This window comes from Thalassophryne amazonica, chromosome 1 (assembly GCF_902500255.1).
Source record: "Thalassophryne amazonica chromosome 1, fThaAma1.1, whole genome shotgun sequence".
NCBI classification, from domain to species: domain Eukaryota; kingdom Metazoa; phylum Chordata; class Actinopteri; order Batrachoidiformes; family Batrachoididae; genus Thalassophryne; species Thalassophryne amazonica.
In genome coordinates, this window is record NC_047103.1 from 25,367,802 (window position 1) to 25,380,677 (window position 12,876).

The window sequence follows — 12,876 nt, forward strand, 5'->3', positions numbered from 1 at the left end:
AATGGATAACAACAATAATATCAACAAGAGCTATAATAACAACAACAAATACCAATAAATAATAATAATACAAACAACAATAGCAACAGCAATAATAATAACAGTGACAACAATAACTAATAATCAAATCAACAACAAGAATAATAACCATTAATAATAATAATAACTAATGAGAAAATCGGCAACAGCAAAAATAGCAACAACAAGAATAATAACCACAGCAACAACAATAACAATAACAATAACCAGTAATAATAATAATAATAATAATAATAATAATAATAATAATAATAACTAATGAGAAAATCAGAAACAGCAAAAATAGCATCAATAATATACTAATATGTTTATGAGTTCAATGGTATGAATATTTCATGAGGTATGTTTCAGCTTTCACCTCATGAAATATTCGTTCCGTTGAAAGAATGTAAAACCATTCATTATTTGTTTTATATAACAGCTAAAAATGATCGTTGTCATTTGATAATTTATTCATTTATAAACAACAGAAAAGGGACTTACATTTTGGTGTTACACTGGTGCTAAAGTCCACAAACTTTAAATAGGAGTCCAAATTGTGACATGCAGACCGGTGATGCTGTGCACTGACTTTGTACTTCCATAAAAAAAACTTTGTGTAGTTCCTCAGTCCAGCCAAAAATCACATCAGCTTTTCATCTTTTCATCTGAACAGCTCTTCATGCATCCAGACGGCTTACAACAGAGTGGATTTTGTGTGTGTGTTACAAGAACTAGCACTGTCAGTTAGCTCAATCAGATCATCCTCCTGCTTGTGTCATTGTCACACAACCGGGGCAGCGCTTGTGCATGCGTGTACTACCAAAAAAAAAGAGTGTGTACTTCCTCACTGCAGTGAAAAAAATCACATTAGAAATGAGTCCAGCTTTTCATTCTAACGTCCTGCTAACAGCCACCAGACAGCTTACAGCCCAGTGGATTTGTTTTGTGTGTGTGTGTCTGTGTGTGTGTGTGCATGCGCATTTGCGCGTGCATGCATGCATGTGTGTGTGTAGGTGTATGCATGTGTGTGTGTGTGTGTGTGTGTGTGTGTGTGTGTGTGTGTGTGTGTGTGTGTGTGTGTGCAGAGTGCAATGGTACAAAACGTATGGAACCAAATTTGCACTCTAAATGGAACCAAATTGCACTCTAAATGCATCTATCATCCATCCATCCATCTATCCATCCATCCATCCATTTTGTTCCGCTTTATCCAGAGTCGGGTCGCGGGGGCGGATGAATTAATCCATGTCATGTGACATACAAAGCGCCAATCAAATAACAAGGATCCACTCAGCCATTATAAAATAACTAATCATAGCAGGAGTAAATCACTCCAGCGGTGTCATCAGGTTGCAAAAACAGCATTTTCAGTTTAAGAAATGTTTCTTTCTGGCGAGCCTTTGCATAATATATGAGAAACCTGTTACATTTACACAGAAATGCAGCGGTTTCGGAGCAGATTCCACTATGTTGAATTAGCAGCCAGAGAGAGACAGTTAGCAACGTCACGGTGCCTCTCTTCTTTGATTGGCTGTCAAACCCACCCCCCCATCCCACCCCCCCCAACAAAAGAGGATTTGCATGATTCATAGCATAAAAATAGGAAACAGAATGTGACCTTTTGACCTCTTAAAATAGGTCAAGGTTAGCCATCTTTAAATTGTCCAAGGTCTTACTTATGCTGAGCACAGACAGACGGACGGACATACAGACAGATGGATGGACACAAAGCCTTCATAATACCCAATAGCCATATCTTGCATAAAAACAGTAACAACAACAACAGCAATAACAAGAGCAATCAGAGATTTCTGATGTCTGCCAATCTGGCCAAAATTCAGTAGAGTCTTCCATGCCCTAATATCTATCTGTGGTGCAAATTTAGTGAGAATCCATGAAGTAGTTTAGACATAATCCTTCTAAAAGACAGACAGATAAATAAATGCCAATAAACAACAACAGCAATAATAGCAACAATAAAAAATAATAACAATAACAGTAACAACAGCAGCAATCATAACAACATTAACTAATAATTAATAATAATAACACCACCACCAACAGCAGCAATAATAACAACATTAATAATTAATAATAATAACACCACCACCAACAGCAGCAATAATAACAACATTAACTAAAAATTAAACATGACAACAACAGCAGCAGCAATAATAACAACAAGGACAAAACTAAAAAATAACAACAACAACAACAGTAATAATAACAGTGGCAACAATAACTAATAATTAATAATAATAAAAATCACAATAGCAACAGCAATAACAATAGCAGTGACAATTAGACCCATTATTTCTGTATTTAATTTTTAATTTTAATTTAATCTTTATTTAATCAGGTTAGTCCCATTGAGATTGACTCATAAAAACAATAACTAATAATAAAATCAAAAACAACACTAACAACAACAACAACAACAACAACAGCAATAATAACAACAGTGACAACAATAAGTAATAATGAATAAAAGCAACAACAGCAATAACAACATTAACAGTGACAATAACTCATAAAAACAATAACTAACAATACAATTTAACACAAAATAAGTGTTAACAAAACAAAAAAACAAAATAAGTAAATAAATACAAATAAAAAATAACACCAAAACAGGGGAGAATATTTAAAGTCACGTAAATTCACAGAAGTATTTTTTTCAGTGTCATTATCAACTTATCTTCTATCAGTGTTGCTTTGTTTTTCCTGTATATCATCAATTTCTCCCATTTCTCTTCAAACAAAAATAAGTAAATAAATAAAAACAACAACAGTAACGACAACAGCACCAATAATAATATTAACTGGTAATTAATAATAACAACAGCGACAATAATGAATAAAAACAGCAACAGCAATAACAACAATAACAGTGACAGTAGCTCATATAAACAATAACTAATAGTAAAATAAAAAAACAACAGTAATAACAAGAGCAGCAATAATAATAACATTAACTAATAATAATAACAACAACAGCAACAACAATAGCTAATAATTAATAAAAACAAAATCAACAACAACAGCGAAAATAACAAAAATACCAGCATTGTATCCGCTGTGGCGACCCCGAACAAAAACTGAGAGCAGCCGAATGAACAACAACAATTAGAATAAAATCAATAGCAACGTCGGCAATAACAACAGCAATAACTAACAACAACAACATTAACTAATGATAACAATAACTAATAATAAAACAAATAATCACAACAGTAATAATAACAAGGTCATGTCAAGTCTGGGAACATGCAATGGTGCATCCACCACACCATGGAACTGCCTTCAGTCCTGGATGGCAATCACCCACACATGAAACCAGTCAATCCCCATATCTCTAAAATAATACGTACTTTCTGCAATCAAGTGAAGCGTGGAAGCTTGAAATAATAACAATAATGACAAATAATAACCAACAACAACAACAATGCTGCCTTGGCCTTTATGCTATCATGAAAAAAGTCTGAACAGGATGTGACCACTAGAGGGCAGTATGTCCCTGTAATACATCTTGTGAAGTCTTTTTGCTCAGTCTTACTGCAATATTTATTTTTTAAAAGTTTCCATTTCATCATATAGTTTTCATTGTGTGTTTTTACTGTGCACTTCAGTTGCATTTGATCAGCCAGTTATAATAACCAACATGCACTATTTACATTCATGGAGCAGTTTGGCTCCATTTAATGTGTTAGATTTTCTTGATTGTGTTTTCAGAGCTGAAACATGTTTGTATTTGCATTTCTATTTTATTTGCTCTTTTCTTTGCTTTTGTCTCATGTCAGTCACAGCAGACTAGTTTAATTTTTCTCTGACTTTGCTGTTCTATTTTCACACACTTAATCCACATTAGCTCACCCACTTTCAGATTAATTTGCAATTTTACTAATCTATGCATTCGGAAAATTACATAAATCCACCTCAGCTCTTCTGATTACAGCTTCTTAATGAAAATATGTAAGTTAAAATTCTGTAACTCAGTTAAGACAGAGTAATAACTTTTAAAAAAGTTAGTTTACTGCATTGAATATGTATTAACTGCTGTCCAAAACATAAATGGATTACTTGTCAAAATGTCAGCCGAGAGTATTGGCTTTCACCCTGTTAAATAATTGCTGTTTCTCCGGCGATCGAGGTTGCATGAGAATAGAAATAACCATGGCGTGCAGTTATTCAGAGAGCAGAAGTGCAAAAATGGATACTCCAAGAAGCTAAGCTGAAAGGTACTTGGACTGAGACGTCTTAATTACAGCGGCTTTGTTGGCCAACAGCAGCGGGAATCTGCCAAGTATTGATCCCTGCTCTCATTAGGCTGCTGGCTCATTGTAATGCACAGTTATCGCTCCAACATTCTCAGCGGAGTCAATGGAAATGACCATTGATTTATTTTTTTTTGCACTCCCTTTCTTTTCATTTTTACACCCGCGGTCAAACGGCATGTCTCAATCATCTCTGCGCTCTGAGTTTCCCTAATCGAGGCCTTCTCTTGCCCATTAGTGCTGTAATCGTTTTCTCGTCCTGATCACTCTGGAGGCCAAGGCCCTGCCGGAGGTCGGGTTGAGGTGATTCCGTTGACACGTGTGATGCATCTTTGAAGTTTCCTTTCATGCAGGATTTCAGCACATAAAAGGTTCTGTTGTGTAGTGATGAGATCAAAACGGTCTTTTTCACACCCTCTGAAAAGCAACGACACAAATCCACTTGAACAGCTTGCAGTCTAGAAAATAACATTACTCCTGGAGCCACATCAGAAAACTCTAGTCCTGTGAAATGAATAATGTAGCTCACACAAAAACAAAAAAGCTCTTGAAGCTACAGTGTGCAGGATTTAGTGGTGTTTATTATCAAAAATGGAATATAGCATTCATAAATATCTACTCATTACTGAATAATTACCTGCAACAATGAATCGATGTGTTTTTTAATCAGTTTAGAATGAACCCTTCATATCTACATGGGGAGGGCCCCCTCATGGGGCTGCCATGTTGCACCAAGATGTTGATACAGTAGCCCAAAGGAGACATATTTACTCCTTTCATATTGTGTTTTGTGGCCAAAAGACTGAAGAACAAAGAAGAGGAACCAGTGCTTTAGTGACTGTCCAGTGAACCCTCGGGAACTGACCTCGATGAGGTAACACCAGGTCTTCTTAATTCTAGTATCACCACTTGCTTGACTGCTTCTGACACAGGAACCATGTCTGGTCTGAGTGTGGTCACTGCTATGGTGTCTGGGAATTTCAACTGTCTCCCCAGATCGAATTTCAGCTACCAGTTTTTGGCTGTTCCCAAAAAATTCCCCCGCTGGACTTGTGCACTGTTGTGGCCTTTCATTGGCCTTGATAAACACTATGTAGTGCTCTGCTAGATGTTGATTGCTGAAGGAGATCCCTGTGCTGATGGACTCTGTGATTGCCCTCAGCACCTGATCATGTCGCCATCAGTAATGCCCCTCATCAAGGGCCATTGAGCAGCAACTCAGGATGTGTTCTAGGGATCCTCTTTGCTGGCACAGCAAGCATGCAGGGCTTCTGTCAGGCCCCAAGTGTAGAGGTTGGCTGGACTGGAGAGGACTTCAGAGACTGATTGGATCAGGACTTTTATCTGCTGTGGCTTTGCCTTCTACAACTCTGGCCACGAGATCATCTGCTCCATCACATGTTCCCACTTGGTCCATGCCTCTTGGTGCCACATCCTGACCGCCCTGCTCTCGTGTCTAAGATTTCTAGCAATAATGATTAAAGCAGAATTCTGTAACAGATAAATAGATAAAGAGAATAGATTAAAGCATTAGTCCAGTAACCATAAAGAATGAAAGTGAAAGTTCTTTTTGTCTAAGATTTCTAGCAATAATGATTAAAGCTGAATTCTGTAATAGATCTATAGATTATATTAGCAGTAATGATTAAAGCTGAATTCTGTAATAGATAAATAGATAAAGAGAATAGATTAAGGCATTAAATTATTTGTTGCCCTTAATTGTGTCTTTAGGAAGTAAGATGCCTTACCTTTAATCTTTATGTATCTTGCCAGCTTTTTCTGTCTTGTCATAAACGGTGAAAATGCAAAGGTTTTAGACAGCAAATCTTCAAACTGAACTGGGTTGTACACCAAAGGTAATTATATTTTACAGATTCAATATAATGTCATGTTGAATCCAATAACTTCTTTGGTTGAATGTATTCAGACAGGAAGGCAAACTGGGTTGTACAGGACAGTCAGGTGCTTAACAGTTGAGAACAGTTGAGAAACCACATGGTACAACACTGTATGGTCTTACATAAAAGGCTATTTTGGGGGTCATTTTCAGTTCAACTTTTTAAAAAAAATGGTACATCATCAGGATTGGGGGGTGGGGGGTGGGGGGTGGAATTAGAATGCTGACCGCTTTGTACTTTTTAGTACTCAGGCTTTCTTGATGACATCACGTAACCATAAAAGCTAAATAGATAAAGAGAATAGATTCATTCATTCATTCATTCATCTTCTACCGCTTAGTTCAATTAAGGGTCGCGGGGAGCCGGAGCCTATCCCAGCAGTCATAGGGCGTGAGGCGGGGTACACCCAGGACAGGACACCAGTCTGTCACAGGGCCACAAACAGACAAACAAACACAGACACACCCACACGCACACCTACGGACAATTTAAAGATTCCAATCCACCTAACCCACATGTCTTTGGATGTGGGAGGAAACCGGAGCACCCGGAGGAAACCCATGCAAACACGGGGAGAACATGCAAACTCCACACAGAAAGGCCACGGGAATTGAACCCACGACCTTCTTGCTGTGAGGCAACAGTGCTAACCACTAATCCACCGTGCCGCCTAGAGAATAGATTAAAGCATTAAATTATTGGTTGCCCAGAACTTGTAAAAAAAAGGTACCAGTTTGTTCCCCATGTCATGAGGATTCACAATATATATAGCTTTTACGGCTACATATTATAGTTTGGGAGTTTCCCTTATTTTTGGTGGTGGGACTAAGCAGCTGGGCAATTCCATGAAATGGGGCATGCCCAGGTTCTGAAAAAGGGTGCAGTTTATTTATAAAGGTCCCAACTTTACAATAGAAGTTGAATTGTTTCCCTTCACATTTGGAACTAAAGCACTGTGCTCATAGAGTGCAAACCTCCACCAACATACTGTAGTTTCCAATTCCACAAATTTTTACCTTGGAAAAAAAAATTTCAAGGTCAAAGTCCTGTTAGAAGTGCCTTTTCATAAGCTAAACTAGATGTGATCATATGTCACAAGTATGTATTTAGTTCATGCACTTGAATCAGATTTTTGCGGTCTTGTCAGGTTTTTTCAGCTTTTTTGGTTTCTGAATTCTTTTTCAGATAATTTTCATAGAACATTAGGGCAGCATGATGGCTTAGTGGTTAGCACTGTTGCCTCACAGCAAGAAGGGCATGGGTTTGATTCCCACCTGTGGCCTTTCTGTGTGGAGTTTGCAGGTTCCCCCCATGTTTGTATGGGTTTCCTCTGGGTGCTCTGGTTTCCTCCTACATTTAAAGTCATGCAGGTTAGGTGAAATGTAAACTTTATAATTGTCCAGGGGCTTCATGTACAAAGACTTGCATTGACTGTCTCCCAAAAGTTGGCATATGCCAAAACCCTGAATCAGGTGTAAGCACAAATATATTCAGATGTGTTAAACTGTGTGTAGACATGAATCCACGCATGTTTGGTTTGTACATCTGGACGTGGAATTGAGCACACGTGCACTCACACTAAACTCCTCCCTGGCCACGCCTCTATCTGACTATGCAAATGTATTCAAATAGTTTGGTTGTGTCATGCTGACGGCACCATAAGTGTGGAGTGTTGTGTGTTTGTCATCTGCCATCGTCTGTGCTGTGAGTAAAAAATAAATAAATAAATAATAATAAAAAAAAAACCTTTCAGAGACAACTTACAAAAACAACAAATGCTGTGGTTAGATCGCCGTTCTCTCAACTCGCTATCATGTGAAACGGAAATTAAATAAGTATGTTTGTGTGTGGAAATGTTGAACTGAGTTACGCACACTCACTGAAGTAAAAAGATATTGGTTGCACGGCAGCTGACAGTGTGACATTAACCCTCTGGGGTCTGAGGGCATTTTTTTGGACAGTTCACTTGCCTGGCATAAATGTTTTATTATTGCTGTTAAAAGCTCACCCTGCATCCCGCAATCAAGTGGTATGTCGCTTTTTTCAGGACAATCTGTACTTTCAGAAAATATATGCTATAGTGGTGTTTTATAGTGTAATAAAGGTTACAATCAGAAATAAGAAAAAAATAAAGCAGAAAATAATTTTCACACGCATTTATTCAAAACACACAGCAAAATATAATAAACAACTATTTTGACACTTTATAAACTTAGTTTGGGATCTAATACAAAAGAATTTACAAAATTAAGGTTCTAACAATAAACACAAATGTACATTTTGAACAATATATACAAAATGGTTTATGCGTTTTGTTTGTCTTCATGCCACATTTCAAAGCAATTTCTGTCTGCTATTACACAAAGGCTTTTAACACAAACCTTTTTTTTTTCATGGAGTTTGACTCCCTCTTGGAATGTGTTCCTGCACTGTAAACAACCTATCTTCACAGTTTGAGGCCCTGTTAACACACCCCCCTTCATTCAAATGCGTAAACGGCACTTTACGAGTGAGAGCGAGAAAGGCTTACTCAACAATATTTCCTGGCCAAGTAGTGAATCATTTCTCTCAGTGACATTCTTTGGTCGACCATGTGAGGTTGTATGAGACCCTCTTATGCTGATCTCCTTCATTCATATGCGCAATGCTGCGCTTTTAGGCATGGAGCCAGCAGCCAGAGGGCGATTCAGACAGCATTCAGATAGTAGAGAAGCTTGAATCTTTAACTGGACTGGGTTGCTTGACGCGAGGACGTTTCGCATCAAATCGCAGAAGCTTCCTCAGCTAAAATTCTTGCTCTGGTAGTCTGACTTCTGTCTTCTTGTAGAGAAGAATAATCAAGAAGTCACAAAAGCTGGAGTTTTAAACCTAACCAGACCCCTCCTACCGAGAGGCAGACTGCTATAGGCTGGTGACTAAACAATAGCTCTAATTAGCACCTCTTGTGCTCTAGTTAACACCCTCCTAATGACAGGGCAGCTGTTCTCTCCAATCGTAACATCACAGTCCAAGAAGGCTAAATGGTTGTTTCTGGCATCCTCACGTGTGAACTTGATATTGGCGTCCACCGAGTTGATGTGTTCTGTAAAATCCTCAACTTCCTGTTGCTTGATTTTAACCCATGTGTCATCAACATATCTGAACCAGTGACTGGGAGAGATGCCCGTGAAAGACGACAAGGCTGTCTTCTCCACTCGCTCCATGTACAGATTGGCCACAATGGGGGAACCGGAGACCCCATCGCACAACCATGAATCTGTCTGTAGTAATTCCCCCTAAACAGGAAATACGTGGTGTTGAGACAGATCTCCAAGAGCTGGCAGATGTGGTCTGGTGTGAGTTTGGTCCTTTCAAGTAGAGACACATCCTCCAGCAGTCTCTGCCTCACAGCTGAGACAGCCTCAGCGGTGGGGATGCAGGTGAACAACGATGTCACATCAAAAGACACAATTGTTTCATCTGCCTCCAGCTGCAGGTCCTTGATCTTGTTCACAAAATCTTGTGTGTTCTGCACATGGTGTTCTGAGTTACCCACTAGAGGAGCCAAAATCCACTTGAGGTGCTTGGCCACATTGTACGTGATGGAATCTGTGCTACATACAATAGGCCTGAGTGGCACGTCCTGTTTGTGGATTTTGGGCAGTCCATGGATGCACGGAGTGGCGTCCCCAGGGTACAGTCTGTAGAGTGTCTGCCTGTCGATGAGTCCCTCTTTCTCCAGGTTTTGGAGGTAGCTAATGATTTTCTTCTTATAGCCGCTTGTGGGGTCTCTCTTCAGACGTTCGCATGTACTGGAGTCACTGAGCAAGTTGTTGATCTTGGCCTCGTAGTCAGATGTGTTCAGGACCACCGTGCATCTGCCTTTATCCGGTGGCAGGATAAGGATGCTTTGGTCCTTTTTGCAGTGCTGACAAAGCTTTCCGTTCTTCTCCTGTGATGTTGGACGGAGGAGGCTTAGCACTGTTCAGCACTGCTGTGACTCTTAGTCGGAGGTCCCCAGCTTCTGACTCTGACAAACTGTTATGTTTAATGGCTGACTCTACTGCAGTGATGTAATCTACTGTCGGTATATGTTTAGGGGTCACTGAGAAATTTAGTCCTTTAGCGAGCACATCCTTTTCTGTCTGTGTAAGAACCCTGTTGGAGAGATTCTTTACCCAATTTTCCCTGTTGTCACTAATTTGTCTGGGTGTATCTTTAAAAATACTCCCACTGAAATAATGCCTTTTCTGCACTAAAAGGTTGTGAAACTTCCTGATTTGCCGCTCCTTACTTTTTAAATGCTCAGCCATTTGAATTTTAACTATGAACTTTGTGATCTTATTATGGGCCTCTTCCTCCACTAAAGTTTCTAACATTTTGTGCAGACTAACAAGATTATTTTGGAGGTCTAATATTTTAAAATGAAGCCTTCTAATTCTAAGACCCAAAATCCTCCTAAGGTAACTGTGCTGGATCTTTTCTACTGTGTGACCTGCTTCTAGTGCCTTTTGCTTCATGCATTTGGGAATAACATTGTTTTGTTTGCATCTCAGGTTAAATCTTAAGTGGTTTCTAAAGTTAGCTATCTTTTTAGCAGTCTTTTCCAGCTTACGTACCAGTGCCAGGGCCTCATGCCCACAGTTGGTCACAATGTTTCTGTGTAGGCTCTCAGTTGTCCAGGTGGTTTCCATAGTAGAGAAGCTTGAATCTTCGACTGGACTGGGTTGCTTGACGCGAGGACATTTCGCTTCAAATCGCAGAAGCTTCCTCAGCTAAAATTCTTGCTCTGGTGGTCTGACTTCTGTCTTGACTCTTGTAGAGAAGAATAATCAAGAAGTCACAAAAGCTGGACTTCTAAACCTAACCAGACCCCTCCTACTGAGAGGCAGACTGCTATAGGCTGGTGACTAAACAATAGCTCTAATTAGCACCTATTGTGCTCTAGTTAACACCCTCCTAATGACAGGGCCGCTGTCCCTCTCCTGATGGCTCCCTTGACGACTCTGCTGATGATGTGAATGACTCATTACCATGAACAAAAGACTTAAACTGCTTTGACCTGAGTACCCCATTGTAAACAGGGGATAAAGCGTGTCTCAGACCCTCTCCCCAGTTAAGGCTAGGTTTCAAACGTTTCACAAAGAATGCCTCCTTGACCCCTCTCTCAAACCATTTCTTCTCTCTGGCTAATATTTTAACTTCCTTGTCCTCAAACATGTGGTTAGTGTCTTTAAGGTGGAGATGAACTGCAGACTGAGGTCCACTGGCACCCTCTCTGCGGTGCTGGTATAGCCTTTTGTGTAAAGGTTGCTCATTCTCACCTATGTAGTGTTCATTACAGTTTTCCTGACATCTGATAGAATACACTACATTGCTCTGTTTGTAGCTAGGGATCCCTAGTTACCAGGAGGGTGTCTGAGACACGCTTTATCCCCTGTTTACAATGGGGTACTCAGGTCAAAGCAGTTTCAGTCTTTTGTTCATGGTATTGAGTCATTCACGTCATCAGCAGAGTTGTCAAGGGAGCCATCAGGAGAGGGACAGCTGCCCTGTCAATGATGGTCCCTGGACAACTGACAGCCTACACAGAAACACAGCATTCAGATGCCAAAGAGTAACACATTGATTCTACGAATGATATTTGGATTTACCATGTGAGACTGCTCTGCCCTACGACTGGATATTGGAAAACCATGTGATGGTGAAACAATTCCGATTGGACATTCACATTGCACACGTCATCACATAGCTTCTATGAGGAGTACAAAGATGGTGGATGGCTGGCTTGAAAGTTCGCGGAGTTAGCTTTTCAGCAAAAGAAAGTAAGTTTCTATCTCATATCATTAAAAAGTTATTTATAATTTAGTAAAATTTGTACTCGGCCATCGTATACAAGGGCATCGGCCCCAAAAGGTTAACATTACACACGCTTTAATTGACTCTAAAAGTCTCTGTCAAGACTGTGTTCAGTATGTCAGTATGGACTTGTTAAGAAGCTCATCTCTTGTTCCACCATCAAGAAAAAGAAAACATATTATTTAAAAAAACATATTTGAATGTGCACATGCCCAAACTGTCCGTGCTGGTTTTCATTAGGAACAATTACATGGATAAATTATTTAACCACCAAGCAGTCCCCTATCACACATCGTGCAGCCTCCAGCCTCCAGCCTGAGGCACATTTGCACACCACACATGATTTGAACATTGATGGAAATGTGTTTCTTTTTAACAAAAACAAATTCAGAATGTGATGGTGCCTTCATAGCAACATGTGTGCCGTTAATAGCTCTGATTACATTCGGGAAACCAGGTCACACTGCAAAATGCACTGTAATATTGGAATGTGATGTACCTGGATGAGATTTGGATTATTGCGTTCCACACAGCTGGCATGGCTTGGAACAAGATTGACTGGCACACTCCTGACCGATCAGCCAGCTCACACCGGAATGCCCATGATACCAGGACGCCCAGCGTGGTCAGCACCTGTGTGGGCACAGACAACCCCTGGCTCCTTGCCATATTGGGCTGTAGGCCGGCTGCACTTATGTGCGCAACCCCATTAACAGGGGCCTTGGTAAGTGAGATCGGTTTATCAAATCAAATCAAATCAATTTTATTTATATAGCGCCAAATCACAACAAACAGTTGCCCCAAGGCACTTTATATTGTAAGGCAAGGCCATACAATAATTACGG